The following is a 17,209-nucleotide window of genomic DNA, read 5'->3' as shown; positions in this document are numbered from 1 at the left end:
TCGGTAGTGTTTAAATTTTTAATATTTTTTCTACAAATACAAATCATTAGGAATTTTAGGTGCGTGTTCATAAAAGAAAGATGAATATTTTAAACATATTAAAAAAATATTGTACATGAAAAAAATTGACCAAAATACTCTTGTAAAGTTTTAGGGGTATTTTGGTCAATTAGTTTTAAGGATAATTATTTTTATATTTTTATTAGGTGTGTATTTATGAGAGGAGTATACAAGTAAAATTTCAAGTAATTTGGATTTGTATAAAAAACATTAAAATTCAAACACTACCGGACATCCGTGATCGTCAGATTGGCCAAGATTCAATTTGGGCTGTTGGCACATTTAGTTTATCTAAGCTAAGCTGGACACTTAAGCTTTTTCCATATATATATATATATATATATATATATGAAAAAGATCCTACCAGTCAGCCCATGGGCTGATAGCTATAGTGTCAGCCATTGGGCCACATTGAATCTAGGCTGATCAAACGGTCATGTTTGAAATTTTTTTTTTTTGTATAAATATAAATCATTTAAATTTGAAGCGTTCATTCTTAAAAAATAGAAGAATCTAATAAAAATATAGAACAAATAATTTGTAAAATATAAATGATCAAAATACCCCCAAAACATTTTTGGGGTATTTTGGTAAATTTATATTTTACGAATTATTTTTTTTATATATATTTTTAGGTGGTGCGCTTAGATGAGAAGAATGAACGCCTAAAACTTCAAGTAATTTGGATTTGTAGAAAAAAAAATGAAAATCCAAATACGAAATAAGATTGTAATCGTTAGATCAACCCATATTGAATCTTAGGCATTGGCTGACGCTGTAGTGGTCAGCCCGTGGGCTGACAGAATCCACTCCTATATATATATATATATATATATATATATATATATATGGGAAAAGTTATTGTACACCCATGTGTGTACCGCTACAGTAAACGCCCAATGGCCCAGATCGAATGTAAACCAATCTGACGATCACAGTTGTCCGGGAGTATCTAAATTTTAATTTTTTTTTTTATACAAATCAAAATGATCTGAAATTTGGCGGGTGTGTACATCGTAGTGAGGTGTGTGTACATCTTAGTGAGGTGCACCTAATAAACATATAAAAATAATAATTTGTAAATATTATTGACCAAAACACCCGTAAAACATTTTGAGGGTATTTTGATCAATATATTTCATGTAAAATAATTTTTGATTTATTTTGTAGATTCTTATATTTTTTATGAATACACGATCCAAATTTCAAATCATTTCGATTGATAAAAAAAATGAAAAATAAAATACTATCAAACATCTGTGATCTTCAGATCGATCAGGGTCGTTCGGCGTTTACTGTGGTACACAAATCGGCGTACCGTAGAAGATATAAATAGAAAAAAAATATATAGAATTCGAGTTTATCTCATCTTGTACAGAAACATTATCTCATCGCTCTGTCTCTCTCGCTCTCTTGTCTTGCTAATGGTTGGTTACCCCCCTCTCTCTCTCACTCATGTTTCATAATTTATGTCAGAAAAGGTTTCTATACTTCTCCTACAATATAGAAGATCTATGCTTCCTCTACTATCTAGCTGTCCAATTTTGATCAAAAGAGCCCCTCACTGTTTGATCTTAGATTCGACGTCTGAAAGTGATTTTTTTTTTAAGTTTTTTTTATACAATTTGTATGTATATGAAATTTGGTATGTGTCATCTTATAATTGGGGCGCACCCACAAATAATATTAAAAATAGTTTTTCGATAAAATGTAATTACCAAAATACCCCTTGAAATTTTCAAAGGTATTTTGGTCATTTTATTTTATTGGAAATATTTTTTTAATATTTTTCGTTAGTGCGAGTTTAATAGAGGATTGGACGTACAAAATTTAGTGTCAAAATAGTTTATAAAAAAAATTAAAAATAAAATAGTGTAGAAACCTGACATTGTGATTGGGGCAATCTTAGCCCTCCATTCAGAATGGACGGTTGGATAAGGGGAAGTAGATAAGTTTTATTTTGCAGGGGAAGCATAGAAAGCTTGCCCATTTATGTCTATCAGATTTTTAACTTCTGAACTAATATATTTATGCCTTTATAAATAGTATTTCGCCTATATATATATATATATATAGGAGTGGATTCACTACGTCCACTCGCTGACCGCTACATTAAACGCCAATGGCCCAAATTGAATCTAGGCCGATTAGACGATCACGACCTCATTTTATATTTGAATTATTATTTTTTTTTTTAGAAATATAAATCACTTGAAATTTTAGGTGTGTGTTATTCTCATAAAGTCATACTTAATAAAAATATAGAAAATAATAATTTATAAAAAATAATTGACCAAAATAGCCCCAAAAACGTTTAGGGTATTTTGATCAATTTCTTTCACATAAAATATTTTTTTGATATTTTTTCGTAGATTCGTTTATTTTTTAAGATCATAAGCCTAAAATTTCAAGTGATTTAGATTTGTATAAAAAAAAATAAAATATAAGCACTACTAGACATCTGTGATTATCAAATCGGCCTAGATTCAGTCTTAGCCCAGATTGAATCTGGGCCGATCTAACAATCACGGATGCCCGATAGTTTTTGAATTTTAAATGGTGTTTTTTTTACAAATCCAAATCACTTGAAATTTTAGATGTGTGTTGATAAAAAAAAGGTAAATATTTTAAAAATATTAAAAACATATTTTACATGAAAAAAGACCAAAATACCCCTTAAAGTTTTTGGGGTATTTTGGTTAGTTTTAATTTTGTGGATTATTTTTTATATATATTTTTATTAGGTGCGGCTTGATGAGAAGATTATTCATCTAAAATTTCAAGTGATTTGGATTTGTAAAAAAACATTAAAATTCAAACACTCGCGACCATCAGATCGGCCCAAATTCAATCTGGGCCATTGGGCTTTTACTATTATGTGAGCTAGTGGGCTCACCTTAGAATCTTCTATATATATATATAGGGTGCGGTTTGTATAGAGCTAGGCTCTAAACAATCAAATTAGAGCGTACCTTCAAATACTTTCGAGAAATATGGTTTTAATGCTGAAAATCTTTGTGAGAGCCTTAAAATATATTTTCATATTTATTTATAAAGTTTAAAGCTTCAAAAAATAGTGTAGATCGATAAATCTATGAACACTTAAAAACCTTGAAAATTGACGGTCAAAAAATATGTTACAAAAAATGCTATTTCCAAAAGTTGAAATCCATTTTTTTCTCATGTCCATGCATCATGATGTTAAGATGATAAATTTGAAGATATTTGGGCATCAAAACAACTTTTTCTAATGAAAGTTTTGAAGTAGGCTCAAATTTGATTGTTTAGAGCCTTGACTCTATATAATCTTTCCCATATATATATATATATATATATATATATATATATATATATATATGAGTGAGTTCTATCAGCTCACAGACTGACTGCTACATTGTCAGTCAATGGTCCAGATTCAATATGGGCTGATAAGACGGTTACAATCTCATTTTGTATTTGAATTTTTATTTTTTTTTCTACAAATCTAAATCACTTGAAATTTTGGACGTTCATTCTTTTCATCAAGGCATACCTAATAAAAATATAAAAAAATAATTCACAAAATATTTCAGGGGTATTTTGATCAATTTATATTTTTTGCCAATTATGTTGTTAATATTTTGATTAGATTATTATATTTTTAAAGAATAGGCGCTCCAAATTTCAAGTGAATTGGATTTATAGAAAAAAAATGAAAATTCAAACACGAAATGTGGTCGTGGCCGTTAGATCGGCCCAGATTTAATCTAAGCCACTGGCTGATACTGTAGCTATCAGCCTGTACGTTGACATGATCTTTTCCCTATATATATATATATATATATATATATATATATATATGGTGTAGTTTCTATAAGGAACATTCTTAAGATTATCTAAAAACCTATTTTTATATCTAATTATAAATTTTAAACTCGAAATATGTTTAAAAGCAAGTAGATCTATAAACATATGAAAATCTTGAAAGTGGGCGGTCTATATAATGTGTTGCAAGGTGCATTATATTTGAGACTCAAAATCTTTTTCCTTTTAATTATATTTATACATATCGATGTCAAGATAATCAATGAGAGGGGTTTTTAACATTAAAACAATATTTTCCAGTGGATTTTTGATGTACATCTTTTAATCTACATTTTAAGGTTGCAACCTTATATAAACTTTATATATATATATATATATATATATATATATATATATATATATATATATATATATATATATATATATATATATATATTTTTTTTTTTTTATGACTAATGACACTATGAGACCCTCCCACACCCATGTGAGTCGGACCTCAAAAGATCATCATTAAATTTTGACACAGATTTGTTGAAATGTTATCACATGGGTGTGAGACTCCGGTGAATGGGTTTATTGATAACGTTTCGATATATATATATATATATATATATATAGGAAAAAGATCGGGTGCGCACCTTAGCTTAGATAAGCTAATTGTGCCAACAACCCAGATTGAATATTGGCTGATTTGACGATCACAGATGTTCGGTAGTGTTTAAATTTTTAATATTTTTTCTACAAATACAAATCATTAGGAATTTTAGGTGCGTGTTCATAAAAGAAAGATGAATATTTTAAACATATTAAAAAAATATTGTACATGAAAAAAATTGACCAAAATACTCTTGTAAAGTTTTAGGGGTATTTTGGTCAATTAGTTTTAAGGATAATTATTTTTATATTTTTATTAGGTGTGTATTGATGAGAGGAGTATACAAGTAAAATTTCAAGTAATTTGGATTTGTATAAAAAACATTAAAATTCAAACACTACCGGACATCCGTGATCGTCAGATTGGCCAAGATTCAATTTGGGCTGTTGGCACATTTAGTTTATCTAAGCTAAGCTAGACACTTAAGCTTTTTCCATATATATATATATATATATGAAAAAGATCCTACCAGTCAGCCCATGGGCTGATAGCTATAGTGTCAGCCATTGGGCCACATTGAATCTAGGCTGATCTGATGGTCATGTTTGAATTTGTTTTTTTTGTATAAATATAAATCATTTAAATTTGAAGCGTTCATTCCTAAAAAATAGAAGAATCTAATAAAAATATAGAACAAATAATTTGCAAAATATAAATGATCAAAATACCCCCAAAACATTTTGGGGGTATTTTGATAAATTTATATTTTACGAATTATTTTTTATATATATATTTTTAGTAGGTGCGCTTTGATGAGAAGAATGAACGCCTAAAATGTCAAGTAATTTGGATTTGTAGAAAAAAAAATGAAAATCCAAATACGAAATAAGATTGTAATCATTAGATCAACCCATATTGAATCTTAGGCATTGGCTGACGCTGTAGTGGTCAGCCCGTGGGCTGACAGAATCCACTCCTATATATATATATATATGAGAAAAGTTATTGTACACTCATGTGTGTACCGCTACAGTAAACGCCCAATGGCCCACATCGAATGTAAACCGATCTAACGATCACAGTTGTCCGGGAGTATCTAAATTTTAATTTTTTTTTTATACAAATCAAAATGATCTGAAATTTGGTGCGTGTGTACATCGTAGTGAGGTGTGTGTACATCTTAGTGAGGTGCACCTAATAAGAATATAAAAATAATAATTTGTAAATATTATTGACCAAAATACCCCTAAAACATTTTGAGGGTATTTTGATCAATATATTTCATGTAAAATAATTTTTTGATTTGTTTTGTAGATTCGTATATTTTTTATGAATACACGATCCAAATTTCAAATCATTTCGATTGATAAAAAAAATGAAAAATAAAATACTATCAAACATCTATGATCTTCAGATCGATCAGGGTCGTTCGGCGTTTACTGTGGTACAAAAATCGGCGTTCCATAGAAGATAAAAGTACAAAAAAAATAGATAGAATTCGAGTTTATCTCATCTTGTACAGAAACATTATCTCATCGCTCTGTCTCTCTCGCTCTCCTGTCTTGCTATTGGTTGGTTACCCCCCTCTCTCTCTCACTCACGTTTCGTAATTTATGTCGGTCTTTGCTATTGGTTGGTTATCCCCCCCCTCTCTCTCACTCATGTTTCATAGTTTATGTCAGAAAAGGTTTCTATACTTCTCCTACAATATAGAAGATCTATGCTTTCTCTACTATCTAGCTGTCCAATTTTGATCAAAAGAGCCCCTCACTGTTTGATCTTAGATTCGATGTCCGAAAGTATTTTTTTTTTAAAGTTTTTTTTATACAATTTGTATGTATATGAAATTTGGTATGTGTCATCTTATAATTGGGGCGCACCTACAAAAAATATTAAAAATAGTTTTTCGATAAAATGTAATTACCAAAATACCCCTTGAAATTTTCAAAGGTATTTTGGTCATTTTATTTTATTGGAAATATTTTTTTAATATTTTTCGTTAGTGCGAGTTTAATAGAGGATTGGACGTACAAAATTTAGTGTCAAAATAGTTTATAAAAAAAATTAAAAATAAAATAGTGTAGAAACCTGACATTGTGATTGGGGCAATCTTAGCCCTCCATTCAGAATGGACGGTTGGATAAGGGGAAGTAGATAAGTTTTATTTTGCAGGGGAAGCATAGAAAGCTTGCCCATTTATGTCTATCAGATTTTTAACTTCTGAACTAATATATTTATGCCTTTATAAATAATATTTCGCCTATAGGCAAAATTGAATAGTATTTCTCCCCACCGCGGACATGTTGTGTCCGTGGGGGTGTTTTAATCCATGCCGTTTGAAAAATATCGGACGACACCGAGTTTATGGGCGGAAATACTATTTATGTTCACCTATAAGTGTTATATATATATATATATATATATATATATATATATATATATATATATATATATATATATATATATATATATATATATATGAAAATAGATATGGTGCATCGGAATGACTTAAAATTTGAAGATTGTGTTAGTAAAAAGTAGTCGAATCTACGAAAAATATTAAAAAGATATTTTACATAAAAAAATGATCAAATACCCCTGAAGGTATTTTGGTCAATTGTTTTCATTTAAAATATATTTTTAACATATTTTGTAGATTCGACTATTTTTTATGAACACACGCTTCAAAATTCAGGTCATTCCGATTTGTAGAAAAAAAAAAGTAAAATTCAAACACGGGCATCCGTGAATCTGGGCGTCGGAGCTGAGGCTCTAAATAATCAAATTAGAGCCTACCTCAAAAATTTCACTAGAAGAAGTTGTTTTGATGCTCAAATATCATCATATCGATCATCTCGAAATCAATATGCATGGACATGAGAAAAAATTGGATTTCAAGTTTTGGAAATATGCATCTTGTAATGCATTTTTGGACCGTAAATTTTTAGGATTTTCAAGTTTTCATAGATCTACTTGATCAACACTATTTTTGAAGCTTTAAGTTTTATAATAGGAGATGAAAATATATTTTAAGGCTATTACAAAGATTTTCAATGTTGAAACCATGTTTCTCGATACTATTTAAAGGAGGGCTCCACTTTGATTGTGTTTAGAGCCTCGGATTTATACAAATCACACCCATATATATATATATATATATATATATATATATATATATATATATATATATATATATATATATATATATATATATATATATATATATATATATATATATATATATGGAAAATACTATGCAACGCTTATTGGCGAAAATGAACAGTAATTTTGCCTACGTCCAACACCGTCCAAAGTTCCTCACGCGGTCACGATTGTCTGGTAGTGTTTCATTTTTTATTTTTGTTTCTACAAAATCGGAATGACCTAAAATTTGGAGTGTGTATGAATCAAAAATAGAGAAATCTTTAGAAATTATAAAAAAAATATTTTACATGAAACAAATTGACCAAAATACCCCCAAAAATTTCGAGAGTATTTTGGTCAATTTATTTTTCACAAATAATTTTTTTTATTTTTTTATTATATGCGCCTCAGTAAGATGTACATAGATGCTCCAAATTTTGGGTCATTTCTATTTGTAAAAAAAATAAAAATAAATAAAATACTACCGGACAATCGTGACCACGCGATGAAATTTGGATGATGATGAGGATATGTGAAATCACTATTCATTTTCACCTATAGGCGTTAGAAAGACTTTTTCTATATATATATATATATATATATATATATATATATATATATATATATATATGAGTAATGATACTATGAGACCCTCCCACATCCATGCGTATAGGACCTTAAAGGATGACCATCAAATTTGACACAGATATCTATAAAAGTTATCACATGGGTGTGGGACTTGATTTTTTTAGAAATCTGTGCCAAATTTAATGGTGATCTTTTGGGATCGTACACACATGGGTGTGTGAGGAACTCATAGGATCCTTACTATATATAGATATATATATATATATATATATATATATATATATATATATATATATATATATATATATATATATATATATATATATATAGGCGAAAATGAACAGTGATTTTGTCAACACTCATCGCCATCCAAACTTCATCACACGGTCACAGTTATTCGGTAGTGTTTCAATTTTCATTGTTGTTTTACTAATCAGAATGATCTAACATTTGGAGTGTATCGACATCTTAGTGAGGCGCACCTAATAAAAATGTAAAAAAACTAATTTGTAAAATATAAATTGATCAAAATATCCCCATAAATTTTTGGGGGTATTTTAGGCAGTTTATATTTTACAAATTATATTTTTTCATATTTTTATTAAATGCGTCTCATTAAGATGTACATAAGCTCTAATTTTCAAATAATTGGATTTTTATAAAAAAAATAAAATTTGAAAAATGAAGTTTGGATGGTCATGAGGGTAGACGAAGTCACTGTTCATTTTCACCTATAGGCATTGGGAAGAGTTTTCATATATATATATATATATATATATATATATATATATATATATAATGATTGTATCCTTATGATTTACTCCTCTCTATATATATATATATAAATAAAGATTGTATCCTTAGGATTTACTCTTAGATTGGTCTTTTTCTAAAGGAGTAGATTGAAAGTATGCTCTCGCGGTAGCAGAAAATCTTCTGATTTATTTATTTGAACATATCAACCGAATTCTTTAAAATAATACTAAATCATATTGATATGGGGTAAAAGTGGGGAGCAACTCGCTTCGCTTCGCTTCGCTTCAGTTTAGGCACTGAAGTTGAAAACTTATGTATTAGTTCACATGAAGTATTCTTTCTCTTAAGTTGAAAACTTATGTATTAGTTCACATGAAGTATTCTTTCTCTTAAAAAGAAATTGACGGACTTTAGTGGAGGAAAGGTGATATCAACCATCTGTTATTGATAGAAAATAATTGATATCACCCATTAGTTATAAACAACAAATGGTTGAGCTTCATTATGCTACACGTCATTGTATACATTCCCCATTTTATTATTCAGTATTTTAAAACTCAGATTATCCCAATGAATAAATCACCCATCATACTAATATGAATCAGTCAAATAGGACAATCCAGATTGACCAAATTGGAGAATCAACCAAAACTCTAAAAGAACAAAAAAAAGCAAAACAATTATATAAACTTATATTTTTTGATGATTTAGAGTTTAAATGATCAAAAAATTGTAATCATGGGGAGTTAAGTAAATTGCAAAGATTGGGCCAGTCCGATTCCAGGAGGGACTATGCCTAATTACCCTTTAATCCAATCCAGATCGACAATTATCAATCTAGATCGTGTCTATTGTCTCATTGTTACAACTTTATATTATGTTTAATGTCTCGTTGTTGCAACGTGTTTACTTAAGTGTCCAGGCAGAGGAACCCTTTCCATTATTGAGAACAAATGGTACAAATGACGTAGTATACAAATAGAATACTATATGCAGTATGGTATAGGATTATGATACCATGCTTAATTTTACCCACTTGGGTAGTAAATTACCGGTTTGAACTACTAACTAGGAAAGGATGACACTAGTTTTCCAAATTTCAAAAAAGTTTGAAAAATAAAACAATATTGCCTTGGGTAGGAATCAAACTTGTTTAATGAGTCAAGCAGAACCAAACTCCTATCACTCCCAAAATATGATAAAATAACATTCAAAGTTTATATATACTAAATAACTCAGGCAAAATCAATTTTTGGATTACAAAACAAGGTACATGGGTGAGTTGATTTGGTGAATTTTTAATGAGTTGAAATGGAATTTTAATCTTTAGATGGATTATCTCCATCCTTCACCGTATATAACAATGTGATACTTGTGTGTTGCTAAAAAAATTATGAATAGAAGAAATAATTAGTTTAAGTAGTCATTTTGTAAATGTTCACTAAGATACTAACAAATACTTCCTCTAGGAACGCCAAAAGAAGAAGATGAATTCCTCCATATTAATCACGAAAAAGAGAGAACTAATTATGACTGAAGTTTTGATTGAGAGAGGAGGGGTTGTGTGTTTACAAGTAGAGGAAAATATACTAAATAAATATTATATAATCTTGAATAAGGAGCTTGGTAAAAAAACGCATTCTAATTATTATTCGTGTTTGTGCTATATTATCATCCGGCTCTAGCTTGTTTGTGAAAACGACATGTATAGGTTTTTCTATTATTTTGTTATGTATTGGTAACTTCATTACAACTGGTGTTGGTGGTGTTGACGAAATTAAGAATCTAAGTGAGGAAGTAGCAGTGAGTTTTGAGATGAAAGAGGAAATATTTTTTCGGCACTGAAGTAGCTAAATTAAAAAATAGTTGCTTTATTGATGGGATTAAAATTTGCAATATATGAGGAAATTCCTCTTTCCTAACTTTAAGAGCAATAGAAAAGAAAGTAACTATATTGCTGCATTAAAGGGAGTCTTTGTTACATGACTGTTACACCTAACTGACGTGATATATGTAGGAATACTATCTGGTTGATTCAAGAAACTCTAGGTTATGTTATGTTATGTTGTACTTCATTAGTTTGTAGGCTTTTGAATTGTATGTTATCTGGTATTTTAGGCACCTAGAGACTGGCTGCATATTATTGTTTAGCCTTGGTCCAAGCGTAGTCTCATTTAGTAAGAAGCAATCGACAGTTGCATTATAATGTACATAGGTAGAGTACAGAGTTTCAATCATAGTAGTTCATGAGTTTACTTGGCTCATGCCCCCTTCATGAATTGACACAAAGGACATTACCTTGTATTATTTCACTGTGATAATCAAAGTGCAATTTAACTTGCACATAGTCTAGTGTTTCTTATCAGAATAAAGTACATAAAAGTATCATCATTTGATCATAGAGAAGGCAATAGCTGAGGATGTCAATATGATTGTTATTTTCACAGAGGTTGACATCTTAAAGAAACCACTGACAATGGTTCGATTTGAGGAGTCATGGAGTCACCAGTTTAGAGTGAGTCATAGTGGAAAGCTCTTGAACTTCTCGTTCCACTTCATAAAAGCGCTTATCGAACAGCAGTAAGGGAAAGTATCGGAAAGTAGCGCTTAGTTGAGAGTCTTTAAAAAATAAATTATGTTTATTAGGTGCTTGTGTCATACTAGGATAGGCATTTATATTCACTTTGAAATTGATTTATCTTTTCAGAAATGGATCAATGAGATATGAAGATATGTGGATAATGAAAAAATTCATATGAGGTTTAGGCCTTACGATAAAAAGTAAAGCAGCACCTCAAAACCCTGCTGGAAAATTCAATTTTGGTGTAGGAAAGCCTTCTTATTTATCATCTTGACCTTGACAATTATGAATCTGAAAAAAAAATGATTTCAAGCCCTCAAAATAGTGTATCTTGTAATACATTGTCTCGATAGTCCATTTGTAATTGTTAATAGATCCACTATATGGAAAAAGTTTATATATGAGTTATATTAGGGTGCTCACATTATAGAGCATTTTATAATGAGCAGGTTTCTATAAGATTGCAACCTGAAACGATCCAATTAAGGCGCACCTTAAAATTTTATCATAACATGTAATTTTGTTGTAAAAAATTCTTAGTATTATCTTAAAATCTATTTTCATACCTAATTAGAAAATTTTAAAATCCAAAAATGGTTAAAATCAAGTAATCTATAAATATATGAAAATCTTGAAAATGGACGGTCTAGATAATGTGTTGCAAGATGCACTATTTTCGGGACTCAAAATGTTTTTCTTTTCATATTCATACATCTCGATGTCGAGATGATCGATTAGAGGGTTTTTTCAACATTAAAACAATATTTCTGATAGATTTTTGTGGTGCATTTGTGATTCTACGTTTTAAGGTTGCAACCTTATAAAAACTTTTCCCTTTTATAAGTATACTCAACAAATTTTGGACATTAATACACTGTTGTTTTTGTACATGGAGCATTTTTTAGTAAAGGTATTATTTTGCATTAGGAGGACTGTGACATTATCCACGTGGAGCACACTAATGACATTTAATGCTCCATATAGGTGATGTCAAACCCCATGTGAATGATATTACATCCTTCTTAATGACCAAAAGTACCTTTACTTAAAAAATGGTCTATATACAAAACAAAAGTATATAAATATCCAAAATTTATTGAATACAATTATAAAATACTCTATAGTATGAGCACTCTAATATATATATATATATATATATAGGACAAGCCTCGCGTAGATAAGGTAAGTGTGCCAAAGGTGATGAGAGAGGTAATTGAAACTGAACGCATTTAATACCTTGCCGAAAAGTCTTATATTTCGTACTCTCTCTCCTGATAGTCTGGCTTCCTCTCGCATCTCAAGACTCTCATTCTCTCTAAACTATGCAAAGAAAACCAGAGCAGTGTGCTCTTCCTCCTCCACTTCTCTCTCTCCCTAGCCCCAACAGTATATTTTTATAGCGCTACCAATCTCGTCGGAGGCTGCTAAACCCTCTCGTGTCATACTACAATGATAGGGAAAATCCAGTGCTTGTTCCTTGAGATATTTCAACGGGCTTCAATGATGTTTCGATCCACAAAGAGCAATAAAGATCCTAGGAGTTCCAAGAATGTGAACTTTCTAAAAAACCCAAACAACAAAATTATATGGTAGAGAAGAAATGCATTTACCCATAAGTTTGTACCCAAGCTTTCCTAGATTCAGAGATCATAAGAAAACTTTGTTGGGGCCCATATTAGGGTATTGGGGATTGAAGGTTAGACAGCGAGCCCTCTGTTGGGGCAAGAGATAGAGAGAGACATTATCCTCTATTGGGCCGAGAGAGAGAGAGAGAGAACCAGAGCCAAGAGAGAGAGGGAGAGGAGCAGCAGCCTCCGACAAGAGTGGTGGTGTGAGAGGGTGAAATAGAAGAACCCCACATTGGAATGAAATTTGGTTATAAAGAATATGCATGTGAATATTATAGGGCATTTGCATTGGCGCGTGGGTTTGGCATCTAAGAGGGAACTACACACAATAATAAGGATAGAAAAAGAATAGATAGGAAAATTAGTTGCTTTAGGGAAGGGTTTCGTAGAGATCAAGATGTCATACGAAAAAGAAATATCCCTCTCACAAGGTATGAATGCATGACTAAGCTATGCATATGCTTAAATTCAAGTAATGAGTGGGTAGTGACTAAGTTTGTAGATGATCACAACCACAACCTTGTCAGTCCAAGGAAAGCTAGACTAATTCAATTACACCAAACAATATCGAATGGAACAAAGTTAATGATAAACTCTATGAGCTCTGCTTTGGTGAAATCTAAGAATATCTATGATATTTTTACAGAGCAAGCGGGGGGGGATTGATAATCTCCAATACTCACAAAAAGATACCAAAAATCAAATAGCAAAGAACCATAGAAAATTAAAAGGAGAAGACAACAATCGTGCTATGCAATGGTTGTACGAAATAAATGAATCGAACCCTTCCTTTTGCTATAGGTTGAAATTAGATGAAGAAGATCATCTAATCAGTATGCTATGGGTAGATGCCATGTTGTACCACCACTTTTTAGACGTGGTAACTTTTGATATGACATATAAGACGAACTTGTTTGGCATGCCCTTTGCTCCCATACTTGGTATGAATGACCATTTTAGTACAACCTTTTTTGGGTTTGCATTTATATTTGATGAGAAGGTGGAGCCATTTGTATGGATATTTGAAACATGGTTAGAAGCAATGGGTGGTCGTCAACCTGGTGTAATTATCATTGATCAGGATCTTGCAATTACTACTGCAGTGAGACAAGATCTAAAAAATAGTACGTATCATTATTGTAAGTGGCACAAACTTGCAAAGGTGAAAGAAAAATTGTAACATACATTGTGTTGGCTTCCCATTTTTTCATAAATTTTTAAGAACTTTATAACAGGCCCAACCGTGGAAGAGTTTGAGACATATTGGAAATCCCTTATTGAGAAATATAATCTTCAACAAAATGAATGACTCATTAGAATATACAGCTATCAAATGCAGTGGTTTATTTGTAATTACTATTAAAAATCCTTGTATGCTAGACAATATTTTTTTCGCTTCGTACAAACTTGACAAACTCAAAATAGAAGTACACGAAATAAGGCTGTGGCAAAAAAATGAGAGAGCTTTTTTTTCAATGCAAAATGTAGTTTATTTACTCCTAAGTTAAAGAAGTACACCTTGCTCCTTTTTTATAAGGAGATATAGAAATAAAACATGAATTACTTATCTCAAAGCTAATATGAATATGATTACACGCTTCTCAGAATTCTCTTGGGCTGTGAAATGTTATTGGTTCTCTAATAACTTGATCAATGAATCAAAGTTAGATGTCGTTGGCTCCAATATATTGCAGTCTTGGGAGTATCGGAGTTGTATATCAACCCACCCATTCCATATGTAACATGATTTATACTTATAGTACCTCCTGTTTGGGTTTTATTCGTTTCTAGATGTGTGCATCTCACTTTTGTGGCCACAACTTCTACAAATCTTAAGTGGATATGTCATGGCCTTAGCTTGTGGATGAACTTGCCATCTTCCCACCTATGCCAAGTAGAACATAATTTTGTGATTGACACTATCACACAATCATCAAAAGAAAGAGCCCAATAACTATTCAAGTAACATGACATATTTTATTCCAAAGCAAGAGAAAATAAATAATTCTAACAACAATTATGTTCTCAAATAGCATACATTATTGCATCTATCTATACAATAAAATATATAGAGAGAGGAAAAGCTTGTTGCTATTTGCACTTAAAGTGGAGATAAATACAAACAAAGTAAAATCACAAATATTGTACTAAACAAGTTCTCTCTATAAGTAACTGAAGCTAGAGTAGAGAGAAAGAGAGTTTATCAATATCAAACCATATGAACTCACAAACACTTTACTGTATATACAAATTTAGTGCTTTGAAACTGGAGACAACACAATAATTGATAGAGAAATTTACAATTATTGATAGAGAAATTGCCATCTATCTAATTTTCAATAACAAAAATTGGTACCTATCTATACAACAAAAGATAGAGAGAAAGACCCCCTTGTGGGGAAGAGAGAGAGAGTCCCCAGTTGGGGGGGAGAGAGAGAGTCCCCAGTTGGGGAGAGAGAGACAGAGATATAGAGAGAGAACAATCAAAGATCCTAGGAGTTACACGAATGTGAATTTCCCCATATCAGGGTATTGGGGATTAGAGAGAAAGAGAGAGAGAGCCCTATGTTGGGGCATGAAAGAGAGAGAGCCCTCTGTTGTGGGTTTTTATTGTGAAGAAATATATTTTCGCATATCAGGGTATTGGGGATTGAGGTTAGAGAGAGAGAGACCTCTGTTGGGCTATGAGAGAGAGAAAGACATAAAGAGCCCTCTGCTGGGGCATGAGATAGAGAGTCCTCTGCTGGGGCGAGAGAGACAGAGCCCTTTGTTGGGGCGGGAGAGAGAGAGAGAGTCCTCTGTTGGGGCATGGGAGAGAGAGAGCCCTTTGTTATGGGCGGGAGAGAAAGAGAGAGAGAGAGAGAGAGAGAGAGCCCTCTGCTGTGGGTTTTTTGTGAAGAAATATATATACCCATAACAAGGTATTTGGGATTGGGGATTAGAGAGAGAGAGAGAGAGAGAGAGAGAGAGAGAGAGCTCTCTGTTGGGGTATGAGAGAGAGACTTTTGTTGGGGCATGAGAGAGAGAGAGCCATCTATTTGGGCATTTGAGAGAGAGAACCCTTTGTTGTGGCATGAGAAAGAGACAGCCCCATCATGTAAATTAATGAAGCACCTGCTATTATAGAGGGCTCTTTATTGGTATGAGAGAGAGAAAGAGGTGAAAGAGAAAACCAAAGGTGTGAGAGAGAGAGGGAAGAGGATTGTACCTGATGCAGTAGCCTTCGATGAGGGTAGTGGCGAGAGGGTGTAGCAGCCTCGGATGAGAATGGTGGCGCGAGAGGGTGCAGTAGACTCCGACAAGTGTGGTGGCGCAGAAAGAGAGACCATTGGGGCTGGGGAGAGAGAGAGGAGGAGGAAGAACAGGCTGCTCTAGTTTTCTTTGTATAGTTTAGAGAGAAAGTCTTGAGCTGCAAGAGGAAGTTAGTTTGTTAAGAGAGATAATACGAAACATAAGACTCTTTGCCAGGGTATTAATGAGTTCAGTATGATTTTGGGGCATCCTCTCGCACCATCGATTCAATAATATATCTCTCATCACCGTTGTCGCATTTATTTTATCTACACGAGGCAACGCACAATATCTTTTTACATATGTATATATATATATATATACCTTTATATATATATATATATATATATATATATATATATATATATATATATATATATATATATATATATATATATATTCTTCCTCCTCGACTTTTGGTCATTGCGATATACTCCAAAGAGAAGTCTTGGGGTCCTTCAATCGAGCCTTGGTTTTAAAAAGTTTGGAGTCATGGTGCCCATCCACTTGAGATGTTGACGCAATGGTGCTTCTTCACTAGGGTTGTTAAGAAGAGGGATATGTATGTGGCAAGGTGTCATGCGGCAAGGTGATCAACTGGTGGGTACCTTGCATAAGGGCTTTCTCCCAATCCAACAGTACTTCTAATTGAGACAATCGGGCGGTGCCTTTGGGGCTTGAATCTTAATCCAGTGGCTGTTTTGGTTCCATTAACCGGGGGTTTGTTTAAGGTCTTGTGACCCAACGTTATCAAAATCTAAA

At 31.9% G+C, this 17,209-nt stretch overlaps 1 long non-coding RNA gene across 1 annotated transcript; it reads right to left on the bottom strand.

Moving 5' to 3' along the window:
• Window positions 1-14,621: 14,621 nt before the first annotated feature.
• LOC148782786 (uncharacterized) lies at window positions 14,622-16,728 on the bottom strand. The gene is made up of 2 exons (XR_016050845.1): window positions 16,365-16,728; window positions 14,622-15,041 (listed from the first exon to the last, which is right to left on the bottom strand). It is a non-coding gene; the product is annotated as an uncharacterized LOC148782786 (long non-coding RNA).
• Between the last annotated feature and the right edge of the window lie 481 nt (window positions 16,729-17,209).

Source organism: Amborella trichopoda, chromosome 3 (assembly GCF_054954075.1).
Source record: "Amborella trichopoda isolate Santa Cruz 75 chromosome 3, AtrichopodaSantaCruz75HAP2 v2.0, whole genome shotgun sequence".
Classification (NCBI taxonomy): domain Eukaryota; kingdom Viridiplantae; phylum Streptophyta; class Magnoliopsida; order Amborellales; family Amborellaceae; genus Amborella; species Amborella trichopoda.
Note: the sequence above shows the minus strand (reverse complement) of the source record. Positions and strands in the feature narration are given on the sequence as shown.